This window comes from Mytilus californianus, unplaced genomic scaffold (assembly GCF_021869535.1).
Source record: "Mytilus californianus isolate M0D057914Y unplaced genomic scaffold, xbMytCali1.0.p SCAF_63, whole genome shotgun sequence".
Classification (NCBI taxonomy): domain Eukaryota; kingdom Metazoa; phylum Mollusca; class Bivalvia; order Mytilida; family Mytilidae; genus Mytilus; species Mytilus californianus.
The window spans coordinates 560,458-572,160 of NW_026262716.1; the positions used below are offsets into that span (position 1 = coordinate 560,458).

At 36.9% G+C, this 11,703-nt stretch overlaps 1 long non-coding RNA gene across 2 annotated transcripts; it reads right to left on the bottom strand.

Moving 5' to 3' along the window:
- Positions 1-1,373: 1,373 nt before the first annotated feature.
- LOC127707321 (uncharacterized) lies at positions 1,374-9,385 on the bottom strand. Of its 2 annotated transcripts, none has more exons than XR_007984772.1 (3): positions 8,843-9,385; positions 3,534-3,805; positions 1,374-1,450 (listed from the first exon to the last, which is right to left on the bottom strand). It is a non-coding gene; the product is annotated as an uncharacterized LOC127707321 (long non-coding RNA). The 2 variants fall into 2 exon arrangements; XR_007984771.1 differs by lacking the exon at positions 3,534-3,805 and adding an exon at positions 6,674-6,945.
- Positions 9,386-11,703: the final 2,318 nt, after the last annotated feature.

Consider the following 11,703-nt stretch of genomic DNA (forward strand, 5'->3'; position numbering starts at 1 on the left):
GTCTCCCAAACGAAGACTTATTGTTTTTGCTCAGTTCCTATTATTTTTATGTCACCCGTACGACAATGTCGGGTGACATATTGCTTTTCCTCCGTTTCTTTTTAGCTCACCTGGCCCAAAGGGCCAAGTGAGCTTTTCTCATCACTTGGCATCCGTCGTCCGTCGTCCTGCGTCCGTCGTCCGTAAACTTTTACAAAAATCTTCTCCTCTGAAACTACTGGGCCAAATTTGACCAAACTCGGCCACAATCATCATTGGGGTATCTAGTTTAAAAAATGTGTCCGGTGACCCGGCCAACCAATCAAGATGGCCACCATGGCTAAAAATAGAACATAGGGGTAAAATGTAGATTTTGGCTTATATCTCTGAAACCAAAGCATTTAGAGCAAATCTGACATGGGGTTAAAATTGTTTATCAGGTCAAGATTTATCTGCCCTGAAATTTTCAGATGAATCTGACAACCCGTTGTTGAGTTGCTGCCCCTGAATTGGTAATTTTAAGGAAATTTTGCCGTTTTTGGTTATTATCTTGAATATTATTATAGATAGAGATAAACTGTAAACAGCAATAATGTTCAGCAAAATAAGATCTACAAATAAGTCAACCTGACCAAAATGGTCAGTGGACCCCTTAAGGAGTTATTGCCCTTTATAGTCAATTTTTAACCATTTTTCGTAAATTTTTGTTATCTTTTACAAAAATCTTCTCCTCTGAAACTACTAAGACAAATTTAACCAAACTTGTCCACAATCATCATTAGGGTATCTAGTTTGAAAAATGTGTCCGATGACCCCGCCCGCGAATCAAGATAGCCGACATGGCTAAAAAATAGTACATAGGGTAAAATGCAGTGTTTGGCTCATATCTCTGAAACCAAAGCATTTAGAGCAAATCTGACGAGGATAAAATTGTTCATTAGGTCAAGATCTATCTGTCCTGAAATTTTCAGACCAATCAGGCAACACGTTGTTGGGTTGCTGTCCCTGAATTGGTAATTTTAAGAAAATTTTGCAGCTTTTGGTTATTATCTTGAATATTATTATAGATAGAGATAAACTGTAAACAGCAATAATGTACAGCAAAGTAAGATCTACAAATAAGTCAACATGACCAAAATTGTCAATTGACCCCTTAAGGAGTTATTGCCCTTTATAGTCAATTTTTTACAATTTTCATAAATTTTCCACTGTAACTACTGGGCCAAGTTCATTATAGATAGAGATAATTGTAAGCAGCAAGAATGTTCAGTAAAGTAAGATCTACAAACACATCACCATCACCAAAACACAATTTTGTCATGAATCCATCTGTGTCCTTTGTTTAATATGCACATAGACCAAGGTGAGCGACACAGGCTCTTTAGAGCCTCTAGTTTTTATTATGGCACCCTCAACGGAGTTGGGGTGACATATTGTTATTCTACGTTTCTTTTTTTTCTTATTATGGCACCTCAACGGAGTTGGGGTGACGTATTGTTATTCTACGTTTCTTTTTTTTCTTATTATTATGGCACCCTCAACGGAGTTGGGGTGACATACTGTTATTCTACGTTTCTTTTTTTTCTTATTATTTTTCTTGCACAAATTTTGTCCGCGCGAGTTCTTGGAATCCAATGGACCAATGTTGATGGAACTCTACTATAATGAGGACCCCCATGTAAAGTTGTGCACCTTGCTATGGAATGGTAAAAAATGGCCGCCGTTTCCATGGAAACAGCAAAAATGCCAAAAAAATCAAAGTGTTCCAAACTGGAAGAAACTCCACAGGAATGATAACTGGCATGTGCTGATTTGCAGTTTGACTTCGGAATTTTCAAAATGGCCGCCGTTGTCATGGAAACTGGGGGCAAGTTTTACATTGACCCTATGGGAAAATGTATAAAATCAGCATTTTCTTAAAGAGTATTTCACCAAAATCAATGAAACTGTATTGATATATAACATGACATGTGGCAACGAGATGTCTGCTTCTAGAATTTTAGTATGATCCACTGTGACCATGGAAACAGCAAAAATATCAAAAATTTCCAAAAAAATCAAAATGCTGCAAACTGTATGACACCTACAGAAATGGTAACTGGCATAGGCACAGTTGCATTTTGAAGTTGGAATTTTCAAAATGGCCGCCGTAACCATGGAAACAACAAAAATGTCCAAAATTTCAAAATCCTCCAAACTTAATAAAACTTTACAAAAAAGATAATTTGCATGTGTAGATGCACTCTTTGACTTTGGAATTTTCAAAATGGACGCCGCTCCCCTGGCAATGGGGGAAGGGTGCCATCCGCTATTGCTTGCAATGGCAAATCTAGTTATTTTTATTATTTTTCTTCCACACATTTTGTCCGCGCGAGTTCTTGGAATCCAATGGACCAATGTTGATGGAACTCTACTATAATGAGGACCCCCATTTAAAGTTGTGCACCTTGCTATGGAACGGTAAAAAATGGCCGCCGTTTCCATGGAAACAGCAAAAATGCGAATAAAATCAAAGTGTTCCAAACTGGAAGAAACTCCACAGGAATGGTAACTGGCATGTGCTGATTTGCAGTTTGACTTCGGAATTTTCAAAATGGCTGCCGTTACCACGTAAACAGCTAAAATGTCAAAAATTCTAACTCTTTCGTTATACGACCCAACTGGATTAAACTTTATGAAAATGTTACCCGTTATGCTAAGATGTCAAGACAATATTTGGACAGTCCAAAATGGCCGCCGTTGTCATGGAAATTGGGGGCAAGTTTTACATTGACCCTATGGGAATATGCATAAAATCTGCATTTCTTAAAGAGTATTTCACCAAAGTAAATGAAACTTTATTGATATATAACATGACATGTGGCAATGAGATGTCTGCTTTTAGAATTTTGAAATTATCCACTGTAACCATGGAAACAGCAAAAATGTCCAAAATTTCAAAATAATCAAAATGCTGCAAACTGGATGAAACTTTACAGAAATGGTAACTGGCATGGGCAGAGTTGCATTTTGAAGTTGGAATTTTTAAAATGGCCGCCGTAACCATGGAAACAGCAAACATGTCCAAAATTTCAAAATCCTCCAAACTTAATGAAACTTTACAAAAATGATAATTTGCATGTGTAGATGCACTCTTTGACTTTGGAATTTTCTAAATGGCTGACGCTTGCCTGGCAATGGGGGAAGGGTGCCATCCGCTATTGCTTGCAATGGCAAATCTAGTTATTTTTTTTTTCTTCCACTTTTTTTGTCCAGCTTATATCTCAGAATTGTATGAACCAATGTTAATGGAACTATACCATAATGTTAACCAGCATGTGCAGATTTGCAATCGGGGTATGGAATTTTCAAAATGGCCACCGTTACCATGGAAACAGCAAAAATTTCCAAAATTTTAAAGTGCTCCAAACTTAATGAAACTTTACAGAAATGTTAACTGGCATGTGTAGATGTTCTGTTTGACTTTGGAATTTTCAAAATGGCTGCTGTTACCCTGGCAATGGGGGAAGGGTGCCATCCGTTATTGCTAGCAATTACAAATCTAGTTATGGCACCCTCAACGGAGTTGGGGTGACATATTGTTATTGTTCGTTTCTTTTTTTCTTATTATTATGGCACCCTCAACGGAGTTGGGGTGACATACTGTTATTCTACGTTTCTTTTTATGGCACCCTCAACGGAGTTGGGGTGACATACTGTTATTCTACGTTTCTTTTTTTTTCTTATTTTTCTTCCATACATTTTGTCCGCGCGAGTTCTTGGAATCCAATGGACCAATGTTGATGGAACTCTACTATAATGAGGACCCCCATGTAAAGTTGTGCACCTTGCTATGAAACGGTAAAAAATGCCCGCCGTTTCCATGGAAACAGCAAAAATGCCAAAAAAATCAAAGTGTTCCAAACTGGAAGAAACTCCACAGGAATGTTAACTGGCATGTGCTGATTTGCAGTTTGACTTTGGAATTTTCAAAATGGTTGCCGTAACCATGGAAACAGCTAAAATATCAAAAATTCTAACTCTTTCGTTAAAAGACCCAACTGGATGAAACTTCATGAAAATGTTATCCAGTATGCTAAGATGTCAAGATAATATTTGGATAGTCCAAAATGGCCGCCGTTGTCATGGAAACTTGGGGCAAGTTTTACATTGACCCTATGGGAAAATGCATAAAATCAGCATTTTCTTAAAGAGTATTTCACCAAAGTCAGTGAAACTGTATTGATATACAACATGACATGTGGCAATGAGATGTCTGCTTCTAGAATTTTGGAATTATCCACTGTAACCATGGAAACAGCAAAAATGTCCAAAATTTAAAAAAAAATCAAAATGCTGCAAACTGGATGAAACTTTACAAAAATGGTAACTGGCATAGGCAGAGTTGCATTTTGCAGTTGGAATTTTCAAAATGGCCGCCGTAACCATGGAAACAGCAAAAATGTCCAAACTTTCAAAATGCTCCAAACTTAATGAAACTTTACAAAAATGATAATTTGAATGTGTAGATTCCCTCTTTGACTTTGGAATTTTTTTAATGGCGGCCGCTCGCCTGGCAATTGGGGAAGGGTGCCATCCGCTATTGCTTGCAATGGCAAATCTAGTTTTTCTTATTTTTCTTCCACACATTTTGTCCGCGCGAGTTCCTGGAATCCAATGGACCAATGATGATGGAACTCTACTATAATGAGGACCCCCATGTAAAGTTGTGGACCTTTCTATGGAATGGTAAAAATGGCCGCCGTTTCCATGGAAACAGCAAAAATGGGAAAAAAATCAAAGTGTTCCAAACTGGAAGAAACTCCACAGGAATGGTAACTGGCATGTGCTGATTTGCAGTTTGACTTCGTAATTTTCAAATGGTCACCGTTACCATGGAAACAGCAGAAATGTCAAAAAATTTCAAAATGCTCCAAACTTTCTGAAAATTTACAGAAATGTTAAGTGACACATCAAGAGTTGGTATTCGACTTTGGAATTTCAAAAATGGCTGCCGTTTCCATGGAAACAACAAAAATTTCAAAAATTTCAAACGCTCCAAAATTGATGAAACTTTACAACAATGTCAATAGACATCTGTAGATGCACTCTTTGATTCTGGAATTTTCTAAATAGATGCCGCTCGCCTGGCAATGAGGGAAGGGTGCCATCCGCTATTTCCTGCAATGGCAAATCTAGTTATTATGTCACCCGATCGACAATGTCGGGTGACATATTGCTTTTCCTCCGTTCCTTTTTTTTATTAAGTCGCCAAAACGGAGTTTTGGGGACTTTATGTTTTCGTCCCGTTTCTTATTATTATTATTATTATTATTATTATTATTATTATTATTCTTAACCCTAATTTGTCCGACCATTTTCTTCAAAGCCTTAAATGATGGAAACTTTATATTTGGTATGATGTTGGGGTAGTATCTCTAGGGGTGCATTCACTATTTTTTATTTCAAATTGGGGTCAAGTTGGCATCCGTTATTGCTAGCAATTACAAATCTAGTTATGGCACCCTCAACGGAGTTGGGGTGACATATTGTTATTGTTCGTTTCTTTTTTTCTTATTATTATGGCACCCTCAACGGAGTTGGGGTGACATACTGTTATTCTACGTTTCTTTTTTTTCTTATTTTTCTTCCACACATTTTGTCCGTGCGAGTTCTTGGAATCCAATGGACCAATGTTGATGGAACTCTACTATAATGAGACCCCCATGTAAAGTTGTGCACCTTGCTATGGAATGGTAAAAAATGGCCGCCGTTTCCATGGAAACAGCAAAAATGCCAAAAAAATCAAAGTGTTCCAAACTGGAAGAAACTCCACAGGAATGATAACTGGCATGTGCTGATTTGCAGTTTGACTTCGGAATTTTCAAAATGGCCGCCGTTGTCATGGAAACTGGGGGCAAGTTTTACATTGACCCTATGGGAAAATGTATAAAATCAGCATTTTCTTAAAGAGTATTTCACCAAAATCAATGAAACTGTATTGATATATAACATGACATGTGTCAACGAGATGTCTGCTTCTAGAATTTTAGTATGATCCACTGTGACCATGGAAACAGCAAAAATATCAAAAATTTCCAAAAAAATCAAAATGCTGCAAACTGTATGACACCTACAGAAATGGTAACTGGCATAGGCACAGTTGCATTTTGAAGTTGGAATTTTCAAAATGGCCGCCGTAACCATGGAAACAGCAAAAATGTCCAAAATTTCAAAATCCTCCAAACTTAATAAAACTTTACAAAAAAGATAATTTGCATGTGTAGATGCACTCTTTGACTTTGGAATTTTCTAAATGGCTGCCGCTTGCCTGGCAATGGGGGAAGGGTGCCATCCGCTATTGCTTGCAATGGCAAATCTAGTTATTTTTTTTTTCTTCCACTTTTTTTGTCCAGCTTATATCTCAGAATTGTATGAACCAATGTTAATGGAACTATACCATAATGTTAACCAGCATGTGCAGATTTGCAATCGGGATATGGAATTTTCAAAATGGCCACCGTTACCATGGAAACAGCAAAAATTTCCAAAATTTTAAAGTGCTCCAAACTTAATGAAACTTTACAGAAATGTTAACTGGCATGTGTAGATGTTCTGTTTGACTTTGGAATTTTCAAAATGGCTGCTGTTACCCTGGCAATGGGGGAAGGGTGCCATCCGTTATTGCTAGCAATTACAAATCTAGTTATGGCACCCTCAACGGAGTTGGGGTGACATATTGTTATTGTTCGTTTCTTTTTTTCTTATTATTATGGCACCCTCAACGGAGTTGGGGTGACATACTGTTATTCTACGTTTCTTTTTATGGCACCCTCAACGGAGTTGGGGTGACATACTGTTATTCTACGTTTCTTTTTTTTTCTTATTTTTCTTCCATACATTTTGTCCGCGCGAGTTCTTGGAATCCAATGGACCAATGTTGATGGAACTCTACTATAATGAGGACCCCCATGTAAAGTTGTGCACCTTGCTATGGAACGGTAAAAAATGCCCGCCGTTTCCATGGAAACAGCAAAAATGCGAAAAAAATCAAAGTGTTCCAAACTGGAAGAAACTCCACAGGAATGTTAACTGGCATGTGCTGATTTGCAGTTTGACTTTGGAATTTTCAAAATGGTTGCCGTAACCATGGAAACAGCTAAAATATCAAAAATTCTAACTCTTTCGTTAAAAGACCCAACTGGATGAAACTTCATGAAAATGTTATCCAGTATGCTAAGATGTCAAGATAATATTTGGATAGTCCAAAATGGCCGCCGTTGTCATGGAAACTGGGGGCAAGTTTTACATTGACCCTATGGGAAAATGCATAAAATCAGCATTTTCTTAAAGAGTATTTCACCAAAGTCAGTGAAACTGTATTGATATACAACATGACATGTGGCAATGAGATGTCTGCTTCTAGAATTTTGGAATTATCCACTGTAACCTTGGAAACAGCAAAAATGTCCAAAATTTTAAAAAAAATCAAAATGCTGCAAACTGGATGAAACTTTACAAAAATGGTAACTGGCATAGGCAGAGTTGCATTTTGCAGTTGGAATTTTCAAAATGGCCGCCGTAACCATGGAAACAGCAAAAATGTCCAAACTTTCAAAATGCTCCAAACTTAATGAAACTTTACAAAAATGATAATTTGAATGTGTAGATTCCCTCTTTGACTTTGGAATTTTTTTAATGGCGGCCGCTCGCCTGGCAATTGGGGAAGGGTGCCATCCGCTATTGCTTGCAATGGCAAATCTAGTTTTTCTTATTTTTCTTCCACACATTTTGTCCGCGCGAGTTCCTGGAATCCAATGGACCAATGATGATGGAACTCTACTATAATGAGGACCCCCATGTAAAGTTGTGGACCTTTCTATGGAATGGTAAAAATGGCCGCCGTTTCCATGGAAACAGCAAAAATGGGAAAAAAATCAAAGTGTTCCAAACTGGAAGAAACTCCACAGGAATGGTAACTGGCATGTGCTGATTTGCAGTTTGACTTCGTAATTTTCAAATGGTCACCGTTACCATGGAAACAGCAGAAATGTCAAAAAATTTCAAAATGCTCCAAACTTTCTGAAAATTTACAGAAATGTTAAGTGACACATCAAGAGTTGGTATTCGACTTTGGAATTTCAAAAATGGCTGCCGTTTCCATGGAAACAACAAAAATTTCAAAAATTTCAAACGCTCCAAAATTGATGAAACTTTACAACAATGTCAATAGACATCTGTAGATGCACTCTTTGATTCTGGAATTTTCTAAATAGATGCCGCTCGCCTGGCAATGAGGGAAGGGTGCCATCCGCTATTGCCTGCAATGGCAAATCTAGTTATTATGTCACCCGATCGACAATGTCGGGTGACATATTGCTTTTCCTCCGTTTCTTTTTTTTATTAAGTCGCCAAAACGGAGTTTTGGGGACTTTATGTTTTCGTCCCGTTTCTTCTTCTTATTATTATTATTATTATTATTATTATTATTATTCTTAACCCTAATTTGTCCGACCATTTTCTTCAAAGCCTTAAATGATGGAAACTTTATATTTGGTATGATGTTGGGGTAGTATCTCTAGGGGTGCATTCACTATTTTTTATTTCAAATTGGGGTCAAGTTGGCATCCGTTATTGCTAGCAATTACAAATCTAGTTATGGCACCCTCAACGGAGTTGGGGTGACATATTGTTATTGTTCGTTTCTTTTTTTTCTTATTATTATGGCACCCTCAACGGAGTTGGGGTGACATACTGTTATTCTACGTTTCTTTTTTTTCTTATTTTTCTTCCACACATTTTGTCCGTGCGAGTTCTTGGAATCCAATGGACCAATGTTGATGGAACTCTTCTATAATGAGGACCCCCATGTAAAGTTGTACACCTTGCTATGGAATGGTAAAAAATGGCCGCCGTTTCCATGGAAACAGCAAAAATGCGAAAAAAATCAAAGTGTTCCAAATTGGAAGAAACTCCACAGGAATGTTAACTGGCATGTGCTGATTTGCAGTTTGACTTTGGAATTTTCAAAATGGTTGCCGTAACCATGGAAACAGCTAAAATATCAAAAATTCTAACTCTTTCGTTAAAAGACCCAACTGGATGAAACTTAATGAAAATGTTACCCAGTATTCCAAGATGTCAAGACAATATTTGGATAGTCCAAAATGGCCGCCGTTGTCATGGAAACTGGGGGCAAGTTTTACATTGACCCTATGGGAAAATGCATAAAATCAGCATTTTCTTAAAGAGTATTTCACCAATGTCAATGAAACTGTACTGATATATAACATGACATGTGGCAATGAGATGTCTGCTTTTAGAATTTTGGAATTATCCACTGTAACCATGGATGCAGCAAAAATGTCCAAAATTTCAAAAAAATCAAAATGCTGCAAACTGGATGAAACTTTACAGAAATAGTAACTGGCATAGGCAGAGTTGCATTTTGAAGTTAGAATTTTCAAAATAGCTGCCGTAACCATGGAAACAGCAAAAATGTCCAAAATTTCAAAATGCTCTTAACTAAATGAAACTTAACAAAAAAGATAATTTGCATGTGTAAATGCACTCTGACTTTGGAATTTTCAAAATGGCTGCCGCTCGCCTGGCAATGGGGGAAGGGTGCCATCCGCTATTGCTTGCAATGGCAAATCTAGTTAAGTCGCCAAAACGGAGTTTTGGGGACTTTATGTTTTTGTCCCGTTTCTTATTATTATTATTATTAAGTCGCCAAAACGGAGTTTTGGGGACTTTATGTTTTTGTCCCGTTTCTTATTATTATTATTATTATTATTATTATTATTATTATTATTATTAACCCTAATTTGTCCGACCATTTTCTTCCAAGCCTTAAATGATGGAAACTTTATATTTGGTATGATGATGGGGTAGTAGCCCTAGGGGTGCATTCACTATTTTTTATTTCAAATGGGGGTCAACTTGGCACTATTTGGGGGCCGGAACATGGGTGGGGTCATTTTTCGAAAATGGATTCGCTACTGGTAGAACTAGTAGGGTGCCCAGTCAACAAATTTGATCGATTTGGGTTAACGGAATAACACACGGCTATATTTTATATCAATGGAAAGAGGAGAACAAGCCTCGTCGAAATATTGATGTCGTCGTTGTCTACAGTGGTCACGATTTTCTTAAATTTGGGTCAAAGGTCAAATCTAAAATTTCAAGGAAAACGTAGAGTCACGTTTAGACAGCTGGCCACCCCTACATATTTGCGTTTATAGCAAAATAAATTCTAATAATTCAAAGGATTATAACTATAGTTTCAATATTTATGACTAATTTGATAATTTTATTTCCAAGTATGGTTCGAGATTGACATTTGTACTGATAGGGTGCACATTTACAATTTTCATTCAGCTGTTAAATAACAGTGACCTTGACCTTTTAAAAGTTCCAAAATCGGAATTTTTACATAAGATTCGATACAAGTGATCAATAGAGATGTTTTTTTAGATATTAACATTTATAAGTTGCCCTCTCAAAATATTATTTTTTCCGTCTTTTGATAGAAGGTGTTCGTCATGATTTTCTGGGTAAATATCCAATTTTCTTTTGGTGAACGTGGACGCACATCAAATAGTACTTAGTTCCAAAACTGATGAATATTAACGCAGAATTGATTGAATTAGCAGGTCTGAGTATATATTTGCTTTACAGAAATAAAAAAAAAAACTGCAAACGGTGAAAAAGGGGGAGGGTTTCTGTCACAAGTTATGAAAACAAAATGAGAATTAGAAACAGCAGGCTAATCACTCCATCTTACACACTTATATCAAGTGTAATGTACATGACTTATCAAACATAAATTGGCCTTCAATTGACATGCAGTTAAAGATTATCTACAAAAAGAAAGTTTTGTACAACGTCGATGTATTTTACAAACACTTGTAAACAACATCAATCTAATTAAAATATATCTCTGATTTCGTTATCCTCATTTAAGCTTATATATAAGAGCACGCGAGTTAATAAAGATCAGAATTTTAATAAGAGCGAAACAACATAGAAAAAATTGCCGAAGCTAGTAGTAGCTATAACGTTGTAATTTCATTGTCTACTGTTAAGTTGAAAGCCCCACCGACTAGGTTTAGGTAAGAGAGCTAATTTCAGTTGTTCTTTTTTTAAATCGCATTCGACGCAAGTAGCAGAATGCGAGGCATACAGAATACAATCTGATGGTGGTGGCGGCAACACCGTAAACTATTTGTATAGCTTTATATTTCAGAGGGCAGAGGAACTGGATGATTCATACTTTGTATATAGATCCACTGTGTTACGAAGTTTCCGTCATATAATCATTATCCTTGACCTCATATTCATGATTAATTGACTTCTAAAAAACTGTATAGCTTTTTTCGTCATGTGAATGTTTTTACGGTAATGCTGTTTATGATCATACTTTTCTCAGACTATTGATGACGTCCTTTCATTAGTTTTCAGTAAGGGAACACCCATTTGATTTCGAAAACAGGGAGGGAATGAGGATTTTGAAAATGAATTACTTGGCCTGGTATGAACTGGAATAATTGACTTTGCGCAAGACAGGATGGGAATGAACACTCTTCAACATGAAATGCAGGATAGTTGATGATATCAATGTCTACAAAAGTGAAAATAAATTTTCGCGCCGCCAGCCCCATCCCTTTCTTCAGAATAAAAAATGTTCTACCCTAACGGCGAGTACTATTATATCGGTACTTTGTGTTTTTTGTCTTCATGTTA